At 40.1% G+C, this 24,436-nt stretch overlaps 1 protein-coding gene and 1 long non-coding RNA gene across 5 annotated transcripts in view; one reads left to right on the top strand and one right to left on the bottom strand.

Annotated features, from left to right (window-relative positions):
* NELL1 (neural EGFL like 1) overlaps positions 1 to 24,436 on the bottom strand; it is a 407,721-nt gene that overhangs the window by 207,142 nt on the left and 176,143 nt on the right. The window lies entirely within an intron of this gene.
* LOC309338236 lies at positions 397 to 24,436 on the top strand. The gene is made up of 3 exons (XR_014154815.1): positions 397 to 483; positions 21,412 to 21,606; positions 24,298 to 24,436. It is a non-coding gene; the product is annotated as an uncharacterized lncRNA (long non-coding RNA).

The raw sequence follows: 24,436 nt of genomic DNA, 5'->3' as shown, positions 1-24,436 counted from the left end.
ACAAGGAGAAAAACAGACTACCGGTATATGCACCAAGCTGGAAATTCCCAATCTAGCCTGATCCATAAGGACCAACAAACTGAAGGTCAACAGACTAAATCATAAGACAGACAATCTATGTGTTGGGGAGTTTATCAGGCCTGGACAGGGTTTCACTCCCTCTGAAGGAATAGGTTAGGTTGGGGTTTGGCTCTTAGATGCATCTTTGTCCCTGAAACGCCATGTGATCTGGAGGGCAAGGGACACATCTTTTCAGCTTATGTTAATATGTCAACTATGCTATTTTCTAGTTAGAGATAGATTGGCCACTATGATTCATGCATTGGTAACCTCATAATTAGACTATTGTAATGCACTTTATGTGGGACTATCCTTGAGACTGTTTCAGAAACTGTAGCCAGTAGCTGTGGCCAGGTTGTTGAGTACAGCACATGCACTGAAGAACCTGCACTGACTACCAGTCAGCTACTAGCCATGTTCAAGGTTTGTTGCTAACATATAAAGTCAGTGCTTTTTTGGGGTACGCAGGGGTACGCATACCCCTAAACATTTTGTGAATCTAAGTTTGGTGTCATTGAGGGGTATTTCAATATGAGTAGGAAAATGAGAGTACCCTTAAACATATTTTTTAAAAGAAAAAAAGTACTATATAAAGCCATAAACAAATTGCGTCCAGCTTACCTGAAAGATCCTTTGTGCCTACTTGGATCTTTAAAATCACTTAGATGAGTAGCCTTCAACCTTTTCAGACCAGAGAACCACTGTTAACTCAAACATGCATTTGGGAGTCCATTTCTTAATTTATATCATACAATTGCATAGTGGTAGTGCCGCTGCTGAAACCCATCTCAGATAAGACTCACCAGCTGAAGACCAATGACTTAGATCAGGCGAAGCTTTAGACATGGCTTCACACCCTACAAAATATTTCAGAGTGGTAACCCCAAAACAGCCATTTTCTGCCACTGACCCGACACTGTGGAATGCCCTTCCCTCTGCCATATGTGAAACATAAACCATCAATTGCTTTGGATGTCTTCTAAATACATAATGTTGTATTCACCTAATGTGTCTTTGTCACGATATGGTTCATGGGCGATCAAAGTCCCAGAAGGACGTCAGGACCGGGGGCAAGATTGCGGGGTGGGAGCAGGAACGGGGGTCCAGAAGCCAGGAGTCAAGAAGCCAAGGGTCCGAGGGTCAGGAAGAAAGGAGTCATGAAGTCAGGGGTCCGAGGATCAAGAAACAAGGAGTCAAGGGTCCAAGGATCAAGAAGCAGGGATCAGGAAGCCAAACGCAGCAAGGCAGGAAGCGTGTTGCTGTGGCAAAGAGCCGAAGGGAAATGCTGACCTTAAATCCCTTCCCAGCTCTTGCCACCAGGTGCTGTGGGTTACCAATTGGCCTCACCTGTGAGGCCGCACTTTGCCTCTTCAGAACAAACTTAGGAAGGCTCCAGACCTGCAAAGTCCTATTGGTCACAGGGCTCCTGCACGCACACCTGACAGTCCTGTGAGCAAGAGCACTGTGCAAGGTCTTCTGCTTGTGCAATGAGCTCCCTCACACTTTCCGTCCCCCCCCCCAAGCCCTCAAAATTGGCTGAACCTCCAGAACAGCACATACGTATGTGGTACACACTTCGCTTTTTAGAGTACAGGAAGCAACACAGCAGGCGTCATGAAGAGCTTACAAGCTACACTTTGATATAAAATACAACAAAGTTTGAAAGCAATAGGCAAAGGCATACTAAAAGGTAACAAATATGCAGAAATGCAGATGCGCAGACTTATTTTCAGAAAGGTCAAGTGTATCCCCTACCTCATAGGCATCAGCTTACATTCTGCCTCATGATTCTCTTGCAATTCTCTGCTTCACAATTATTACTTCTCAAATTGAAACTTTTTCAAACACTTTGCAGTTTTACATTAACAGTGTGGTTTCTTGCTATCCAAGCATATGTAATCTCTCCCCCCGCCTGCCCCCCCCAAACCCTGCTATATCTTAGGCTAATATTAAAATCATCCTTACTTCCTTGAACTTGCACACTGCCATGCAGGTCAACCACAGTATTTAAATATTAAAAGGCCTAAAACTAGAACGCACAGGAAATGGAATGAACATTTAATCCATAATTAATCTAAACTCTTTAAGCAATATTAATTCATTACTGGACAACTCTAGTAGATGCCAGTATAATTCCCATCTTGCCATTTAATTTATTTAAAATATTTTTATATGGTCTTCCATACAAATCCCAATGAAGTTTACAACAACTTTGTAAGGTAGATCACTCATAATGGGCAGTATCCACTCAAGTACTGTATCTCTGCTAATGCAAGGACTTTTAGCTGTGCAATGGAACTTCCCCTTCCATATCCTCTCCCTGCATGGTCCCTGAATCTGTTCTGGGATTTTCCCCAACTCTCTGAAGCAGATTTGGGGAAGGCGTGGGGTGCACTGCAAGAGGAGAGGGAGGTCTTGTTCCATTGTTGTTGTTGTTTAGTTGTTTAGTTGTGTCCGACTCTTGTTTAGTTGTGTCCGACTCCCATGGATCAGAGCATGCCAGGCACTCCTGTCTTCCACTGCCTCCTGCAGTTTAGTCAAACTTATGCTGGTAGCTTCGAGAACACTGTCCAACCATCTCGTCCTCTATTGTCCCCTTCTCTTTGTGCCCTCAATCTTTCCCAACATCAGGAACTTTTCCAGGGGTCTTCTCTTCTCCTGAGGTGGCCAAAGTATTGGAGCCTCAGCTTCAGGATCTGTCCTTCCAGTGAGCATTCAGGACTGATTCCCTTAAGAATGGATAGGTTTGATCTTCTTGCAGTCCATGGGACTCTCGTTCCATAGTGCAAGCAAAAAATTGTTGCACTACCAGAATCACTTTGTTGGATACTGCCCACTGACCTGAAGTGTTTAAATTAAGGAGAAGTCTTACTTTTTCTTAAATGAATGGAAAAAACCAACCAAAAAAACCCACAAAACCAGTTCTTCTGCTTGTTATTAGCCACAATTATAACCAAATGCAGGAATACCAGCTGAAATTCCTGCTGTAAGTGGACAGTAAAGGTAAAGGTAAAGGATCCCTGACAGTTAAGTCCAGTCGCGAATGACTTTGGGGTTGCGGTGCTCATCTCGTTGTACTGGCCGAGGGAGCAGATGTTTGTCCGCAGACAGTTTTTCCAGGTCATGTTGCCAGCATGACTAAGCCGCTTCTGGCAAAACCCGGGCAGCCCACGGAAACACCATTTACCTTCCCACCAGAGCGGTCCCTATTTATCTACTTGCACTGGTGTGCTTTCGAACTGCTGGGTTGGAGCAGGGACTAAGCAACGGGAACTCACCCCATCGCAGGGATTCAAACCGCCAACCTTCTGATTGGCAAGCCCTAGGCTCAGTGGTTTAGACCACAGCGCCACCTGCATCCTTTAAGTGGACAGTACATCCACACAAACAATCACATGCCATTCTGGAGTGCCAGCTAACCTTTAATAATGGTGGGAAGGTAAAGGCCTAGAGAAGCAAATGGAGACATGGTATTCCACTTGCTATTTAGATCTCAGGTTGACTATAGTAAATAATTAAAGATGGCATGGAAAGGAATAAAGCGGAATAAGGGGGAATGAAAAAAGTTCTACTTTTCTGCCACACCATGACAGCTTGTGGTAGTTTATCAGGAATCAGCAGCATGCTAGTGTACACTGCCCAATTATTCTTGCTTTGTCTCTTCCTTGGTACAAGCAGGATAAACAAACTAGGGACCCTTGGCTTCCCATTACATCCAATCAGAGTTGGGGTTGTTGTTTTTGCTGCCCAACAAGGTGCAATAATTAAGCCAACAACAAACCATTGGTTAAAGTTAGCTAGTGATCATAGTTTGGTAGGGAGAAGAAACCATAATCCTTGGTTTGGATGTAACCAGCTTTCCTGGTTTGTTTATTCCACTCATACCAGGGGAAGAGTGAAGCAGGAGCAATTCGGCAGTATGCACTAGCACACTGTTTATTCCTGACAAACCACATCAGAAAGGCTGGTTCATTGTTATTGTAGCCAATATGTTGTGGCAGTTAAGAGAGGTAGATCATGACCAAAAAAATAATGATGATGATTATGTCATTTTAAATAAATGCAGCCTGCTGCTGCACTGATCCAGAATGCCACAGCCTAAGTCCTAACAATTAACATTCATAATGGAGCAACCAAAAATGGGAAGAAGAGAAAAAAGCCTAAAACCTGGTCTGCACCATTTGTGAGACACTAAATAAACAGCAGCCCACTGGGATTGTTGTTGATAATGTTCCAGTTTTAACAATCGTGCTGTATTTGCAAGGCCAAGCAGAAAGCAGAAACAGAAGATTAACCAAGCTCCTGGCGGGCTGCCATATAAAACTAATGGGGTCAAATTATGGAAGTCTGTCCAGGACTCTACCGAGGTAACAGCTGCCTGCAAAACACATTCTGCCACAGTGAGAAGAAAACAGAACCATGTATGATTTACCTCTGGGCAAGTTGATAGTTTACCTAACTTAACAGAGCATGCTACACCTTTGCCTATTGCATGCTGCTTCCACTTGCCAGCGTAGTGGTACCTTAACATCTCACTATTAGCAATGACATCTTAAAAGCCATCATGAGTACTATTCATAAATATCTTCCAGTTTCAGCTCCTGTTTTTAGTGCATCTCACACATTTACCTATTTAAATTCATTTTCTAGAGTATGAACAAAATAACCGAGACTTAAGTTAGATCATTAAATTAAGTAGAATGTTTTTCAGTGTGCAGTGCTTCCAAAATAAAATATATGAAGGATACAACTGATGCAAATAACAAGGCTAAAATTAACTCCAGTTTTATGTGCACTCATACTGATATAAATACAAATAGTACATTGTGTGTACTTTGTGCAAGTACAAATTTATTTATACAAATAGTGTAGCGATACACATGCAAAACAATCAGATCAGAGATTCACTAAAAGGAAGTGCTATTTTCTTGCAGTTACAATAATGGAATAGTCTGCAAATTAATAATAATAAAACAGAATATGCTATACCATAGCAGAATAAGCTGTGAATTAATAAGAAATAGAACTTTACACAGCTATAGTTTAGAAAATGGGGATTCTAATGTATGTTGCTTGGGAGATTATATATCTTGTCTGTTGAGGGATATATAGATATAGATATAGATATAGATATAGATATAGATATAGATATAGATATAGATATAGATACACACACACACACACACACACACACACGGCTGATAAATAGAAATACCTCCACAGTTAATCAGCACATTTACTTACACAGAAATGTAGTTCCATATCTTCTTATATTCATTAACATCATATTGGAAAGAAGCCATAAAAACAGCCTGAGATATATAACTGGCAGTGTATGTGATGAGCAAACAACGCTAGTGGGTTTTAAAGAAGCTTTGTGAAAGAATAAGGAATATTGCAAGAATGCAAATATGTTTGTAAAGGTATCTTAAAAGGTGATATTAATTTTGTGAATGCGTAGATAATAAACTCAAATACGGATGATTGTCAGAGAAGCTGAGGGAAGTCCAAAAGAGAAAAATATGTTAATTGGGAATTGTCAATTGGAGATATTTGTGTAAAACTTAATAATTTTTTTTTTTTTTAAAGAGATATATAACTGGCATACAGCAAAATAAAACACCCCCCAAGGTTTAAAAAGTATAGCATTAAACAAAAATATCAAATACAAGCATCTGACTTCAGTGTGATTCTAACAGCATTAGCACAGTTTGTCCCCTGAAGCACCAAATGGCTTAACAGATGATAACTCGCTTGCCTTCTGGCCAAAGCATTTCACACAGCTATGTAAGTATTTCTGGCAAAGATAGCACTAACTCTCAGACTAGTTAGTAGATGAACATACATATGTCTGTAAGTTTAATTCAGTACACAAACGGTCAGAAATTAAACAATGCAATAATACCTCACAAGTAAAAACAAAAGCCAGACAACCAATTTTTGAGTCTCAGAAAGCCTGGAGAGGAGCCTGGCCAAATGTGAAAGCTGAGGGAAAGCTGTGACATTTCCAAATTACGCAGCTAGATCTTTGAAATTTCAAATAAAACACAATTTCATTTATTTATCACTAAGCACAACATGATGATACTGTTCAGTCAATGTTAAGTGCTTTAAATCTCAAAATAATCAAAAGAAGTTTTGATACCAAAATCAGATGAAAACACTCAATACAAAACATGGAATGGATGCATGGATCCATACAGTGCATGGATGAAAGAAGGACTGAGGTACAGAACTTCACCAAAACAATAGCCAAATACTTCGCAAGCTATGTGAAATTCCCATAACCCATTCCAAAACACATTCACTTAAAATATGGCCCACAGCTTGAATATAGCTCACTTTCCCACATGTGTCCTGAATTAACTACCCCTGGTTCTGCACTTCTCCCCCTGCAGGGGCCTATTTCCAACACTGCGAAATGAAAGAGAGCTTAGGGACCCCAGGTTCATGACATGTATTATAATGGGAAATTGAATAAAAATGTTTTACAAAAAAAAGTTAATAAATTTTTAAACTGAATATGAAAAGAACGTTATAGCTAATAAAGAGAAGCATCAGAGGGTGACACCATCAAATTTATCCTTAACACATATAAATGATGAGCATGCACAATTTACCCTGCATATCAATTTTGTTTTAAAAATATGGAAGAGCCATTCCGTTTGCCTTCACACAAATTCCTGTGTACTTGAAAAGTTACTGTAAGTGGGTGATTCATTATTCCTCCTCAGGAATTATCCCATGATAATTAATGAATACCTAGTATGCCAGCCTAGATGCAGCAGAGCACAGAAAAACACTCTCCAATCAAGTTCCCCTTCCCCCAAGGAAAATATTTAGGTCTGTAATCACTAAAACTTCATGCAGGCCCTTTTCATTCATTTCTTCCTGCATGGGCTTTTTATGCAGAATAACATCAACAACAAAACCAAAATGCAACAACATGCTGATTACTTTAAAGGGTAAATTTGGATACTGTTGTCAAGCAATGAGTTTATTATCAGAAAAAAAAGATGTGCTGTGGTTCACACAAATTTGATATTAACAGAAAAATCATTAGAAGAAAACCACACATCCACGTCAGTAAGGGGCTTCAAATTGATTCTTGTGTGAAATAAAGCTTGCAAACTCTGCATTGCATTCCATTACAAAGTGAAGGCTCTTCAAAATGAGGCTGACCTTTTCACAATAGCATTGATTCAGCTGGAGAGGCTGCAAAACCAAGAAGCAAATAAAGTTACCTAAAGGGTAACAGGTTAACGTAAGCTGCACAACAGTGTGGCGAGCCTGACCTTCAGAACTTGAGGTATCATCAGTGCCCCCAAACCAAATGGAGGGGAGAATGCATTGCCACAGTAACAAGTAGTCTTACTCCAAATGACTTTAGACAGATTCCAATGGTTTTCAAAGGTTATCTAAAGAAGGATAGTCAGAAAAGGTGCAATCTTTAACATCTCCCTTAAGCTCACTTTTAAAATCACCAAAGTAACAAGGCCTGAAGGAGTACTGTGTGCTTTTCTTCATTTGTCTTGTTGGCAGATGGTGTTAGGAATGCATAAGGTAACTCCACATTTTTCACTGATGTTTTTACTTCCTTGAGTGCATAGTTCAAGGGCCTTAAGGGATTCTTTGGGTCTGTGCAACTGCAGACAAGGTGAAAGTTATCAACAATTTCTGAAAAAGCTGTAATACGTTTTCCCCCTTGGTTTAAGATATGGGGGGGGGGGGAGAGAGAACTTGCTTTCTACACAGTTCCACATCTGCTTAAAACATCTGTGAAATACAAAAACAAGTTTGAAAACTTCTTCTATTTCCACGCATTCTTTAGCATCCTCAGATACCGCATCAGACTCATTCTCCTTGACCATTTCACCCATAAAGTTGCATCCCATGACCAATTTTTCTAAATTTTAATTTAAAAAGAAATTATTATATTCATTTTGAATGCCCCCTCCCACATTCACCAATGCTTTATATTGTTTCATTGGTAACATAAGAGGAAAAATGACTATTACTCATATTTAGTCTAAGGACAACCACAGATTAGGCATTTGGCTAAGTTTTAGAAATTATTTCTACTGCTCAATGACTACCCTGCAGCATGACTGAATATTCACCTGGTCATCACTTTAGTGTAAGAGAGTTCTGGTCACTAATAATAATAATAATAATAATAATTTATTATTTATACCCTGCTGATCTGGCTGAGCTTCCCCAGCCACTCTGGGCGGCTTCCAATCAAGTGTTAAAAACAATACAGCATTAAATATTAAAAACTTCCCTGCCTTCCTGCCTTAAAAACAGGGCTGCCTTCACAACTGAATGGCTTATTGCACTACTGCTGGATACAGCATAGTGAAATCATTCAAAGTAGTTACACTGAACAGAAAGAGCTGCAGATGTGCAATGGACATACTGAGTATAACATGCTATGTTAAAGTCATGTTTTACTCACCACACCACTAATAACACCATCCACACCATTGCTGATAATAAGGGAATTGCAACTAGCCAACTTGCTCTGCACTGTGCAGATAGGCTATGCCTGTAGTTTAAGACACTCTGTGCACTGTTGCCATTCATATCATTAGAACTGGATTGTAAAACTATGTGATTTCTCAATATGTGAATTAAGAGACTACATTTACAAATGTTCAGGTTGTCCTTACATTTGCAGATGCAGTTGCATATTCATGCCTCATACCCCTGTTTCAGCAATAAATAAAATGAAGGCACCCAATTGCAATCTCTGTGTTAAAGCCTGGGGGGCAAAAATGACAAAGATGAATGAGACAGACACAGTAATCAAAATGAAAATATGAAGGGAAATTGGCAAATGCTTTGCATAGAGGGACTGTGATTGTGAGAAAGAAAGAAAGAAAGAAAGAAAGAAAGAAAGAAAGAAAGAAAGAAAAGCTCATACTTGTATCTCAAAGCATTATATCAAGGATTGAGAACATATGCATCTGCTATTTATGAAGCATTTTAATTGAAGACAATTGTAAAGCTCTCTAGAAAATCACATTTTCTTACCACCACTGAAGCGGAATGACCTTGAAAGTGCATTATAGGAACTGGGTAACACCCACAACAAAATTGCAAGAATTATTAGGTCAGAAAAGGAAGATGGCATTCCTGCCAGATAACCTTTCAGTCTGACAAGATGTAATTCTACACCTCTGGATATATATAAACATTGAAGATTAATGCCATCACATTTGTTTATCCGATTCTTTAAATGGGAACAAAATGCTGTTTTGCAAAAAGGAAAAAAGAAAGAAAGAAAAGGAAGGCCTGAAATAGGTATAAGGAGGCCAAAGTAGAAAATAAGCCAAAAAGAACCTAGTACAAAAGAGTTCTTTTTAAAATATCAATAGCTTAAAGAACATTTATAAAAATTACAAATCAAAGTATAAATGGGGAAATTGGAAATTTAAATGTGACAGTGATAGTTGGGTAGGCTCAGTGCTTTTTTGTTTTGTTTTTTTAAAAAAGAGGTGCTGGTAGTCATATCTTGATAAAAGTATGATAGGCCAGCACAAAATGGCTGTCTTGTGTAGCAAAAACAGAAGTGGTGGAGTGTGTGTGTTTGTGTTTTTGTTTGTTGTCAACATTCTGAATGAAAGAAAATATGATCTGACTCTGACTGAACTCCTTCGGGGTCTTAGGACCATCAAAGAGGACTACCAATATAGCTGGCAGAGAGGGACTGACAGAGAATCAGACGCCTCGGACGTGAGGAATCCGGGCTAGAAATATTTTTTGTTTGTTTTCTGGACATTTGTCTAGGAAGGGACAGAAACCGGGGCAGGGGGGGGAGAGAATAGAATTATAAAATGTTATGTTTTGTTTTACTTGGTCAATGTGACCTATAATTAATATAATAAAGGGAAAATTTGTGAAGGGGAAGTTAGATCGACCTTAAAAAAAAGAAATTAATGATTATAAGAGAATTGGATAGTTGAATATAGATAAACAAAAGAATTTAATTTTTAAAAGCAATGTGAATATCTTTAAGAGGTTAGGTAAGAACTTGCTGAATTAAATTTTGGAATTGGGATGTAAGAGGAGGGGGTGGGGGGAAGTCAATGAAAGTGGGTAAAGAAACTTAGGGTATGTAATTGTATTTGTGTGTTTGTTTGTCTTTGTCTTTGTGTGTGTGTCTGTTGTTATAAAATGTAAAAACCCAATAAAAATTATTAAAAAAAAAAAAAAAAAAAAAAAACAGAAGTGGTGGTATGTACCAGTGAGTACTATCACAGAAAGCACTGGACTCTTATCTCTTTCTTAATGTTTGTACAAATGTGCGGGTACAATAAAAACATTTATAAATGCACAAAATCCCTCTGTGTGGTCTCCAGAGTTACAAAATAAGAATGCTGAGTCATTTCTTCCATTATTCTGGTTTTGGATAGAAGTGACCCGTAGCTAAAATGTTTATGATTACCCAGTTTTAGACCACAATGAAGGTTCATCCACTACACTGAAAGGCAGTTACTGGGCAGTCTGCCCCTGTGATGAACTTTTAATAAGGTTAAACATATAAATTTCCTTTTGTGGTTTAACTCCTCTGCTACTTTGGCATAACCTCTGTGAAAAGAGTTGAACCACAGTTCCACTTTTCAAATCGTGAAAATTATCAACATATTTCCATTCTTTTATCAAGATAAGTATGTCAAACTCTTTCAACCTTTAAGCAATTGTTTTATAACCACGCCTTATTGTGAAGTCCTTAACAATAGTTTCAACGGTAATATGAAACTAAGTGCTGGATTCTGGTTTATTTTGCTGCTTACATGTAGGGAGGAGCAAAATGGCAAGGATGGGGCTGGCTGCAATTGTGTACAACTCACACGTATCTTGCTTTATTAAACCTGGAAATGTTGGTTTACTGGTATGTGCAGGCACTGACTTGCTGTGGCATGGTCCTCTAACAGGATTTGTATTTTTGGATGGAAGTTGCTTGCTTTAAATTATTCGCATGTGTCCTAATCAAACCACTGATCAGAAAGATAACATTATTTTTCAGAGATTTAAAACACACAGGTGCCCACTTGAAAAAGGCATTATTATTATTATTAATTATTACTATTATTATTATTATTCCCTGCCTCTGCCAGTTTCCAGAAATGGACTTAAGGCAGCTTACAGATAAAAATAACAACAGCTAAAACCATGGCCCAGGTTCATTAATCATTGCTAGAATTAAAACTATATATCTATACCTCTATCTATCTATCTAATCTATTTGGATTAACAGAAAATTGGATATGTTAAGAGTTTGATAAAATTAAGAACAAATAATTCAGGGGAGAAAGTCATTCATTTCTGTACTAACAAACATACTGGGAATTCTCCTTAAGCTAAAATATTCAGATTGAAGGAGAACCAAAGCAGGTAAAATTTCTGCCACACTATCTAAAATGTTACAAAACAGAACATAATGGAAAGCAGACACTACACTTTATTCTGTTTAAAAATTTGATTCTGCCTCTCCATTGGCTTCAGACATCCATCAGAATAATACCATCACATGTAGTAATGAAAAGCACCAGAATCTTATATCTGATGCTACTCCTCTATACAGTTAGTACAAAACTGTGCTCAGTTTTGTTGCGCCATATTCCAAGGAGATGCACAGGACAGGGAATAAGATGTTTCCATTTTAAAATCCCTAAAGCCTAGGGCTGGCAATAACTTTTATTCCAACTGCTTTTGCAATCTGATACATCTGTTACTCTCAGAACACTATAAATTTGTCACATGTTATTTAGCTTTGTGAGAGAATGTGTCACTAGAACTGGCACGTCATAGCTTTACAAGTTGTTGCATTCTCAAATTGATTTTGTTGTTTATGAATTGCATAAATAAAAGAAATCTCTCTCCCTTGGCATATTAAGTGTTTGATAAAAGATACCCATGCAAACATAACCTCAACAGCTAGAAAATATTAATACAGGTAGAATAATAGAGTCTTTGTTCTTATTCTTACAGACATGCAAATGTTTTTGTTGAAATTATACAATTCAACCTGAAATGTACACGGTATGTGTAGTTTTTCATCCACAGTAACTAAAATGTTATAAGAGTGAACATCAATAGAAGCAGATCACACAATTGTTTATTATTTATTAAAATTATATCCCATTCTTCCTTCCAAAGAACCCTAGGGTATTAAACAACAGGAAATAAAGCAAAAAAACAAAAAAACATAATCTTAAAAACAATTTGGATACAGATGCAGACTGGGAAAGATCTCTTGCTAAATTACTTGTTCGAAAAGGAAGATTTTCAGTAGATGCTGACAAGGCAACAGAGAGTGCACCTGTCTAATATTCAGGGGAGGGGATTCCAAAGGGTTGGTACACAAAACTAAAGGTCCAATAAAGAATGGACCTGCTGGTAAGATGGCATCTGCAGAAGGCCCTCACTTGCAGAGTGCAGTGATTTGTTGGATATATAATGGATGAGAAAATATCTCAGGTATCCTGGTCCAAACCCAGCACCTTGAACTGAGTCAGGCAGCTAAATGGTGATAAAACACACTCCTGGTCACTGAGGTCACCAGGGCTTCTAGTGTCACAGATAGATCCAAGAGCATCTCCAGACTAAGGGAGCATGATCCCATCCTAAGCAGGCAACTGACCAATTATACAGGCTTAGGAACCACCCGCCCACAATGTTTCCGAGCACAATGCCCTTAATGGCTTTGACCCTGTATACCTGAAGGAGTGTTTCAGCCCCTATCGTTCAGACCAGACACTGAAGTCCAGCTCCAAGGGCCTTCTAGTGGTTCCTTCATTGCGACAAGTTACAGGGAACCAGATGACGGACCTTCTCAGTAGTGATGCCTGTGCTGTGGAATGCCATCCCATCAGATGTGAAAGAGGTAAATAATTATATGATCTTCTGTAGACATCTGAAGGCAGCCCAGTATTGGAAAGCTTTTAATGTGTAACGTTCTGCTTTGTTTTTGTTTATTCTGTTGGAAGCCACCCAAAGCATCTGAGGCAACCCAGTCAGATGGGCAGGGCACAATAACAATGATAGTTGGTGGACGGTTGGTGGAGGGTATTCAGGTCGGAGCGAAACAGTATAAACTTAAAGCATTTGCAGACGACCTAGTATTGACCTTACAGGAGCCAGAGCCAAGTACTAAAAGGGTATTGCAACTGATTTATGAGTTTGGTCGGGTGGCGGGATTCAAACTTAACAAGCAAAAAACCAAGGTTTTGGGGAAAAAATTGACTTCTTCAGAATCAGAAAGGTTTCAGAAAGAGACAGAATTAAATGTGGTTAAAAAGGTAAAATACCTAGGGGTAAACATAACAGCGAAGAACATGAATTTATTTAAAGATAATTATGAAAAATGTTGGTCTGAAATTAAAAGGGATCTAGATGTTTGGTCAAGACTGAAACTTTCCTTGTCAGGACGCATTGCTGCTATTAAGATGAATGTATTGCCAAAAATGTTGTTTTTGTTTCAAACCTTGCAGATTGTGGATAAAATGGAGTGTTTTGGGAGGTGGCAAAGAGATATCTCAAAATTTGTCTGGCAGGGCAAAAAGCCCAGAATTAAGTTTAAGATACTAACTGATGCTAAAGAAAGAGGGGGCTTTGCCCTGCCAGACTTAAAGCTCTACTACGAATCAGCAGCTTTCTGCTGGTTGAAAGATTGGCTGCTTCTTGAAAACACTGATGTTTTAGATTTGGAAGGATTTAACAATGCTTTTGGTTGGCATGCATATCTGTGGTATGACAAGGTTAAAATACACAAGGCTTTTAAGAATCATGTTGTCAGAAAAGCAGTGTTCAATGTCTGGTCAAAATACAAGGACTTATTGGAAAACAAGACCCCAAGGTGGTTATCACCAATGGAGGCTAAGGCCCCGAAAAGACTCAATATGGAGGCCAAATGGCCGAAATATTGGGAAATAATAGAAAAAGATGGAGACAATTGGAGGTTGCAGAGTATGGAGAAACTAAAGGGGAAAGTGCGAGATTGGCTACATTATGCTCAGATTAAAGAAGCTTTTAAGTCAGATAAAAAATTAGGATTCCAGGTGGAAAAATCAAAGTTAGAAACAGAATTGTTAGAACCCAGCTCTAAGACACTTTCGAGAATGTATAACTTGCTGCTAAAATGGAATACACAGGATGAAACGGTCAAATCAGCTATGATAAAATGGGCACAGGACATAGGGTACAACATTATGTTTGCTGACTGGGAAAAGTTATGGACCACCGGTATGAAGTTCACGGCATGTAATGCCTTGAAAGAAAACATTATGAAAATGATATATAGGTGGTACATGACTCCAGTCAAGCTCGCAAAGATATACCATCTGTCTGACAATAAATGTTGGAAGTGTAAAGAAGCTGAAGGAACATTCTTTCACCTCTGGTGGACTTGCCCTAGAGTGAAGGCTTTCTGGGAAATGATATACAATGAGCTGAAAAAGGTATTTAAGTATACCTTCCTAAAGGGAAGTTTTCCCTCTGCACATAACTGTTGCATTATAGGGAAGCATTGTGTCGTTCTCTTTCTACACATAACTGTGGCCTTATGGGAAGCATTGCTTCTTTTCTCTTGCATTCTGGGAAGTCTCGCTTATAATCTTTTCTCTGTTTCTGCACACACTGTACGAACCTGTTCCAAACATCAAGACATTCTCTCATCGTTCAGTTCACCTTAAGTTCATGGTGACTTGTTCTCCATGCATAGCTGACCACATCTATAGAACTTGATTATTGTATTCTTTCATGTTATGATCAATCATTAGTAATTGTTTTATGCCATATTAATCTTTAGTTATTATTAATTAGGAGGTTTCACGCTTGTCTAGTCCCAACCTCGTTTCCCAGCCTTTAATCTACCGGTGATTAATGTTCACATGTAATTATGTATGTTAACCAATCAGCATTAAGTTTCTTTGTGTTTGTATCAACCAATCAGCCACAAGCACACCTGTGGCAATGTTTGTAATATTCAATAAAAGAGAGTTCCCGGGACTTTCCCGGCAGACGCCTCATGACATCCACTACTCGTCTGTCGTGATTTTCATTCCTACATCTGGTGACCCCGACGTGAATCAGTGCAGGAGTTCGGGAAACTCCATGCTGGCCCCGCCCTCGGGCCACGAGAATTAGAGGGCCCATTGCCATCAGCTACCACCATTGATGCTTTTCCTAAGGAGACACCTTCAGATTTCACCATTGATTTAATTAATCAGGAATCCAAAGATTCTGTTTTACCAGGTGAAATCGTGCTCATGCCCACCCAATTGGCAGGCCCACTACCTCCCAAGGTCGCGGGCTTGATTTTGCTGAAATCTTCTGCAGCCAAAGAAGGAATCATGGTTATTCCTGCAGCCTTGGATCCTGACTATGTGGGCACAATAATGCTTCAACTTTGGAGCCATATGCCCATGCAGTTAAAAAAGGGTGACTCCTGGGCACACTTGGTAGTGCTTCCTACCCCTCCTACTGCTTCTATTATGGATAGTAATTTGCACCAGCTCTCTTCTCTCTCTCCACAGTTATTAGCTGTAATCCAGAGGATCGGTGACCAAAAAATTCTTCGTAAGTATAAAATTAATGGCAGGGTTCTGGAAGGCTTGATTGACACTGGCGCGGACGTTTCTGTGATTTCCAGTAATTGTTGGGACCCCACGTGGCCCCTTGAGTCTGCCTCTGCTGTCTGGGGTGTGGGTGGCCCACAAAATTCTTCCAAAAGCGTACAATGGCTGCCTGTTTCTCTGCCTGATAGCTCTGATACCATTGCTTTTATTCAGCCCTGTGTGCTAAAAATCCACCTCAATCTGTGGGGAAGAGATTTATTGCAACAATTACAAGCTTCCATTCAATTTAATGAGTAAGCTTGCGCTTCCCCTTACTTGGAAATCTACCAGTCCGGTATGGGTGGAACAATGGCCCATCACGGGCGAGAAACTCATTGCTTTAAAAAATCTGGTGAATCAACAATTATTGGCTGACCACTTAGAGCCTTCTGTAAGCCCCTTTAATACCCCTGTCTTTGTCATACGAAAGAAAAGCGGAAATTGGAGATTTCTCCAAGACCTCCGGAAAATAAACCAGATCCTTGAACCTATGGGGCCTTTGCAGTGTGGTCTGCCTAATCCAAATGCGATTCCACATTCCTATCAATTGGCTATAATAGATTTACAAGATTGCTTCTTCTCCATTCCCCTACAGGAGAAGGATCGTAAATTTTTTGCCTTCACTGTTCCTGTATTAAATAATAGCCAGCCAACAGAAAGATTCCAATGGAAGGTTTTGCCGCAAGGAATGTTGAACTCCCCTACCATGTGCCAATATTATGTGAATCAGGCCCTCCAGCCCTTTCGCCTTCGGTATCCACATCTCCTGATTTACCATTATACTGATGACCTGCTCATCAGCGGGCCAAGCCTCCCCCCTCAATGGAAACAGGATTTGATAACTTGTTTGTCACTTTATGGTTTGAATATCGCCCCAGAGAAAGTCCAGGAATCCTCTCCCTTTCATTATTTGGGGCACAAAATGATAGCTAGCTATTCCATTCCTATAGTCCCCGAATTACATATCCCAAAAACAATGAAATATGTCCAGCTGCAGCAATTGCTGGGCAACATCAATTGGATAAGACCCTATTTTAAAATCCCTCTTGAAGTTTTACGGCCACTTTTTTCAGCCTTAAAAGGCCACCATTCTCCTGGTGCTAAAATTATCTTGACCTCTTCTCAACAGCAGACTGTTGCCCAGTTAAAGGAACTTATGCGCCTCCACTGGGTTGATCGAGCAATCCTTAATGTTTTGCCCGGTGTGGTCATAATGACAGACTCTGTCCAACCCTTTGCAGCCATTATTCAGTTAGGCCCATCAAAAGTTCATATAATCGAATGGCTGTATTTACATCATACACCAAAGAACACGGTAACTCCTTTAGTGGATCTCCTTGCTCAGCTCATCAGCAAGGGACGCCGTCGCTGCAAAAGCCTCTTTGGCGTTGATTGCAACCAAATAATTGTGCCCATGCCCCTGGAACAATGGGAAACTGCTCTCTCCAATAGTATGGATTTGCAGTGTGCTTTAGCTGAGTTTGTCGGCCAAGTGGGTTGCCATATCCCAGCCGACCCTCGCCTGCAAATGAGCAAACAAATTTCCCTATCTTTTTCTTCCATATTATCTCCTGTCCCTTTGGATGCCCCTACTGTATTCACTGACGGAGCCCCCTCCAGGGGAGTAGTTGCGTGGCAACAGAATGGGGAATGGCAAAGCCTTTACACTCTTCCACAAAAGTCTGCCCAGCGTTCTGAGTTGGCAGCCGCTGTCAAGGCCTTGCACCATTTCTCCAAACAGCCATTTAATTTGATTGTGGACAGTCTTTATGTCGCGAATGTCATAACCCACCTACAAGGCAGTTATGTAAGTCCTTTATTGGATGACAACTTATTGAGCCTTTTTTTGTCTTTACAATTGCTTATTTCCAATCGCTCCCATCCACTTTTTGTGGTGCACATTCGCTCCCACCAACCTTTCCCAGGTTTCCTCAATGACGGTAATGCAAAAGCAGACTCTTTGCTCAGGGTTTTGCCTGTCTCCCCCATTGAAAGTCATGCTTTCCACCATCAAAATGCGAAAGCTCTAAGCCGCCAATTCCAAATTCCGTTGGAAGCGGCTCGTGCAATTATCCAACAATGTCCTCAATGTTCTAATCAGATTGGCCACCCTAGCCCTGGTGTCAATCCCCGTGGGCTGGAAGCCAACCAGTTGTGGCAAATGGATGTAACTCACTTTGCCCCCTTTTCACCTTGGAAGTTTATACATGTCTGCATTGATACCTTCTCAGGTTATATTTGGGCCACCCCTCAAAGGGGTGAGCAAGTTAAGCATGTTTGTAATCACCTTGTTCGTACTATGTCAGTCATGGGCAAGCCCCATTCTTTAAAAACTGACAATGCCCCAGCGTATTGTGCAAAAAGCTTTGCTCAGTTTTGTGAGACTTGGAATATTCACCATTTATTTGGCATCCCTTATAATTCTCAAGGCCAAGCCATTGTTGAACGTGCTAACCGCACTTTAAAAACTGCTTTAATCCGGCAGGAAAAGAAGGCCGGAATCCCAGCCTCGCTTTCTGAAAAAGAAGCCTGGTTGGCCAGTGTTCTCTTTACTCTCAACCATTTGAATATTTCCATACAGGATCATCAATCTTACACTCGCCTCCAGAAGCATTTTCAGCAGACAGAGATACTCCCAGCCCCACTGGTCCGCTATAAAATATTACCCTCCAATGAATGGAGTGAACCAGTGAAATTGATTACGTGGGGAAAGGGTTATGCTGCAGTTTCTACTCCACAGGGTGCTCGCTGGGTTCCCGCACGCTGCGTCCGCCTCCATCATGGCTTGGCAACAGGCTCTGCAGAATCCAATACCGCAGTTCGACGGTCAGCTGCAGATCACCCAGGATGCGGCGCCCGCTCCCCCCAGGACCCGCAAGCGGGGAAACCGTAATGGACCAGTGACGTGGGGCCAAATAAAATCACTCTCATTTCAAGCTGAACAGCTTAGAAAGGAACAGCAGCTTGAAGCAACCCCTAATAACTTGCTTTTGTGTCTCATCTCCTGCCTTAATATGAATTCCATGATAGTGCTCATTCTCAGTGTTTTGTTTTTGCCCCTCTCAGCCTCCGCTCCTAACAGCGGTGATTCCACACCAATAAATGTGTGGGAATCTTTTGCAAAAACCCTTAATGTTTCTTCTTTCTGCCTCACCCAGCAAGTATCCATCGGCGAAATCCTTGGTTCTTGCCTTATCCCTGTTTGTCACGATCCCTTTGATATACAAAATGACACCTGGTGGTTCTCGTCCCTACCCCAAAATGATTCTCTCCGCACCCTTGGTTATGACGGTTACCAACTTTGGGGTAACCAAATGCGCCGACGCCCACCTTTGGCCATTGATCTGTCAACCCCGTACGTGGCTTCTTTTAATGTTACTTGTGCCCGTATGGTCAATTGCACAAAAACCAACTGTGTGGAGATGGGTAAGGATAATTTTAATTGCTCTAAATATGTAAATATCTCATATATATATAAATATACAGAGCTGCCTGAAGGCTGGTTCTGGTCGTGTCCTGGCTATACGTTTAATTATATTCCAGCAAACATTAGCCACGGTACACCCTGCTGTTTAAGCCGTTTGTCCATCATTTTACCCAAAAAGCATCATTTATCCCGATCTCGATATCGACGCGCTATAGAATTGAATAACGATTGCGATGATTCCGTCTCTCTCCCTAGCAGATCTGAATATATTTCTTTAGCTGTCTCTCTCTTAGGAGTCCCTGGATTGGCTGTCCGGAATAGCAGAAATATTAACTCTTTAGCTTGCTCCGCAGCAAAAGCTTTGAATTTTACTTCACAAGCCCTTCATCTTTTGAATAAGGAGCAGAGTGAACTCCGGCATGGCCTCCTGCAGAATCGCGCTGCTGTCGATTATCTGTTGATGCTCCATCATTACGGATGCGAACAAGTGGAAAACATGTGCTGCTTTAATATCACTGACAATTCTAAGGCCATCCAAAAACAAATCTCTCATTTGCAAAATCTTACACACCACATTAAACAAGATGTTGAATTCTCCAGCCTCTGGGATTCTTTCACCCAGTGGCTTACCGCTTGGCTGCCAAACTTTACATGGCTTCGTAGTCTTTTTCAATATGCCATTGTTATTATATGTATATTAATTTTGTTTTGCTGCTTCCTCCAATGCATTCCTGGCCTCATAAGTCTTTTCTCTCGGCTTCTCTCTCCCCCTCAGCCACCCAATAAAATCCTTGCTGCTTATCTTGCGAAATGGCAACACCAACAGTAAACCAAAGGGGAGAAATGGGCAGATTTATTTCGAGCATGCGCTGGCAAACCACGTATCTCGTAGTATCTTCTGTCCCATCCTCCCTGGCGAACTTATTTTGGGCATTTGCTGGCACACCACTAATCCCGAAATATTTTTGCCTTACCCAGTACGCCTCGCAAAAAAGAAAAGAAAGGGGGAGATAAAGGGAAGTTTTCCCTCTGCACATAACTGTTGCATTATAGGGAAGCATTGCGTCGTTCTCTTTCTACACATAACTGTGGCCTTATGGGAAGCATTGCTTCTTTTCTCTTGCATTCTGGGAAGTCTCGCTTATAATCTTTTCTCTGTTTCTGCACACACTGTACGAACCTGTTCCAAACATCAAGACATTCTCTCATCGTTCAGTTCACCTTAAGTTCATGGTGACTTGTTCTCCATGCATAGCTGACCACATCTATAGAACTTGACTATTGTATTCTTTCATGTTATGATCAATCATTAGTAATTGTTTTATGCCATATTAATCTTTAGTTATTATTAATTAGGAGGTTTCACGCTTGTCTAGTCCCAACCTCGTTTCCCAGCCTTTAATCTACCGGTGATTAATGTTCACATGTAATTATGTATGTTAACCAATCAGCATTAAGTTTCTTTGTGTTTGTATCAACCAATCAGCCACAAGCACACCTGTGGCAATGTTTGTAATATTCAATAAAAGAGAGTTCCCGGGACTTTCCCGGCAGACGCCTCATGACATCCACTACTCGTCTGTCGTGATTTTCATTCCTACACCTTCCCTAAGAAACCAGAGGCCTTTCTTTTAGGCATTGTCGGCCAGAGTGTGCAAAAGAAGGATCGAACTTTTTTTATGTATGCCACAACAGCAGCAAGGATACTCATTGCTAAATGCTGGAAAACTCAAGATTTGCCCACGCTGGAAGAATGGCAGATGCAACTGATGGATTATATGGAACTGGCTGAGATGACTGGCAGAATCCGAGACCTGGGAGAGGAACTGGTGGAGGAGGACTGGAAGAAATTTAAGGATTATCTACAAAAACATTGTAAATTGTATGAATGCTAAGAAAGATGTAAGATTTGTAATAACACGGCTCCAACAAATTAGTAATAAGGAATATAAATTTGAACGTAATTGAAAGAAAAGACAAATTTTGGATAAACAATATTTCAAAACTAAGATCTCAAAAGTGTGATTTAAATTCTAAAATTTGAGATTTAATATTGGATAATTATATGATATGAATTGAAATAAGTAAATAATTTGCTAGCAAAATTTGTGAGTTCAGAATGCAGGAACAAGAGATGTGAGGAAGTCCAAAGAGGAGAATGAAATGTGGAAATTTGAAAAGACTATGTTATTATGTATGTTTTTTTTGTTTATTGTTTAAAAAACTTTAATAAATATTATAAAAAAACAACAATGATAGTCGCTGTTGTTGTTGATATCACCATCATCTCCACCTTACCAGGATTCAAAGTCAGTTCCTTGGCCTTCATCCAGTCCACCACCAAGTCCAGGCAGTTGGTAGCTATCATAAGCTAAGGAGCCTGAGATATATATTTCTAGGAGTGTTTGTATCACTGCCTCTTTCAAGACAGCTGGGACTACTCCCTCCCACAAGTGAATCCATGAATGTGGATATGGCATCAAGACTACTACAGAGGTGAGCAACAAGTTGATCACATAGCTTAGTTGTAAATTACAATCAGATCTACTCATACATAGCTGATGGTTGTATTTCACCCACTTCAGTTCACTTTGAGGTTATACATCAGTTGAAAACTTATGCCAGAATGTCCATAACAGTGATCTTCAAAATCCTGACAAACCTGAATTTATTTTTAATTATCTAGAGGGTTATAGTAAGTAGTATGTTCAGGAATGAATACTGCATGCAATTCAAAGCATGTAAATTCCATTTTGGGTAGTTTCAGAACACCTATCACAGGAAGCATCTATTACTATTAATTAAATTATGTTCTTGTTATGAAAATACAGTGGAAACGTGATGATTTAATCAGAGGAGCACAGTTAGTGTTAAAAACTGAAACATCATTGCAAATTAATGAGACATAAGAAAGCTTTTAACCTCAGGGTTGCAAAAGTGTGGGGGCACTACAGGAGCAGATAAAAACTATCTATGCAGAGTAGGAAATGAAGTGAAAATTAGACACTTGTAAAAGGGAAGAACATAAGCCAAACATTCTTTTTATCAAAATTTTATAGGCTGCCTTCTACCCACCAAAACAGGGGGCCTTCAAGGCAGTGTACAACAAAAAGATGTCATAATGCAAATAAATAAATAATGGTCCAATGTTTGGCTCAGTATACAGCAGCTTCCTATGATCCTATGAATAAATCATCAAAAGCAATGAACAGTAGCTGTAAGGTATGAAAGCAGTACATGAGCAGGAACAAAGGTAGTAATTCCACTTACCTTCAGTGGTTATGTGGTTTTGTGGCATGGCTACATCCCGCCAGTCGGATTCCCTAGATGATGGGAGCTACTAACAACCTGTCCCACCAGCTTGGGAACTTTTGAATTTGGTCCACTGCAGATTGGCCAATAGCAGCTGGACCAAGGGGCAAGCACAATTGGGGTGTGCACTGGGCCCATAACTCAGAGGTTGATTGATTGGAACAATCCTCTGCTACCAAGGCAGTGGCATGACATCCTTGACCCAGCTCATATCAACTGGGCAAGAAAAAAGTGAATGAGACTATGAGGCAGAGGGTGGAGCAGTTAGGTGGCTGGGAGATTCACCACCCTGAAATCACGTTTGATAAAGAGACCCTCTGGGTGACATCCAGTTCTCAGCACCAGGGAATGATGTCTGATTGAAAGATATTGCGGTTGGGCTAAAGTGTTGGCTGCAGATGTGAGTGATTTGGCAGTGAGCAGGTATTTAGGTTGGCTTGGATAGCGGATAAGGCATTGGGTAAAAGCTTTAGTTAGGGTCGGATGGGAGGTTATAAGCCTTTGTCTGCCCTTCCAAGGGAATGGGGTATCCCACTAAAGGGATCCTGGAGGAGGTGCTTCTGCCCCCAGACGGGGGCACTCAGACAAATATATTTGATATATGTCATAAGATTCCCTCACCACTGGTTCAACCCATTGGTGAATTAACCAGCAGATGCCTAATCCAAAAAACACATTTGTAATCAATAAAGTTGATGCCTAATTTGAGCCACTAAAAAGTATGCTGTCAAAAGTGGCCATTCATTTCCATACACGGTATGGGATGGCAGGTCACAGCACCTGGGCATGCAGCTAATCATGCCTATCAGTCAACAAATATAAATATGACATATTTATGAATATTGTGAATATCTTAATTTCTGAATGTTGTGAATATCTTAAAGTCATGCTGCCCTCAGTTCCTTCCAGAGGAAGGGCAGGATATAAATTGAATAATAAAAATAGTAATAATTCAAAATGGAGCATAAAATGATGTCTGTCGTTACTCTGTGTGTAGCTAGCACTTTATTGCTGATTACAGTTGCAGCACTGCTCAATGTGAAGCTTTCTTTAGCCATGCCCAGATTCAGCAGTTTCATTTAGAAGGGGAAAGTGATGGCAATCTATGCAAATCATTCTTTGCAATCAACAAGGCATCATCTACCACATCCAACCATATCACAAAGCCCTCCAGGTTTTCCTCTTTACAACACATCTCTCATTTTCATGTTGGATGCATGTAACTGGTTGGACTCTATTCTTCTTTACAGTCCAGCACACCAGTTCTACACTTCAGCAGCGGGTTTATTTCCAAGAAAGTGCATCAAGGGCTGCAGACTATGGAGGTTGCTACACTGGCACCTTTCCCCAATCTGAAAACAACAACCAACATTTGTTTCAAAGGTGGTCATTAACTGAAGAGTTCACAGTTCAGGGGTGGTTGAGAGTGTGGGGGATGCTGCCATCAACATATTTTTTGCCATCACCAACACAGCAGTATATAAATCCTACTTAAGTTAGTGGGACAAATATGTGGGTAATTGTGCACAGGACTGCAGCAACAGCAGTTAAAACGTATTAATATCTAAATTCATCACCATAATCATGTGTTTAGCTTAATGTTTTCTTAAGTTCAAACTAGAAAAATATAACTGTGAGGTAAAAAATTCTGCCTTAATGTTTTCTTAAGTTCAAACTAGAAAAATATAACTGTGAGGTAAAAAATTCTGCCTTAATGTTTTCTTAAGTTCAAACTAGAAAAATATAACTGTGAGGTAAAAAATTCTGCCTATCTTCTACTAGGCCTATATTTTTGTTCTCTATATTTGAATTTACTAAACTGTATCCTACAACTTCCATTTTCCCCCTCACTTATCAGACCTTTCTTCTTTTCAGATCTTGCCAAAGGTAACCTTCGCAAACCCCGAGCTTTCAGGAAGGGAAGAATGCACACTAGCTCACAGTTTGTGATTGCTTTACAGTGTTACCTTATGCTGTATATTACCTTGTCAATTTAAACAGCCACAAAACGTTA

The sequence above is a fragment of the Podarcis erhardii genome (assembly GCF_964252035.2).
Source record: "Podarcis erhardii genome assembly, chromosome: 1".
Taxonomy (NCBI): domain Eukaryota; kingdom Metazoa; phylum Chordata; class Lepidosauria; order Squamata; family Lacertidae; genus Podarcis; species Podarcis erhardii.
Note: the sequence above shows the minus strand (reverse complement) of the source record. Positions and strands in the feature narration are given on the sequence as shown.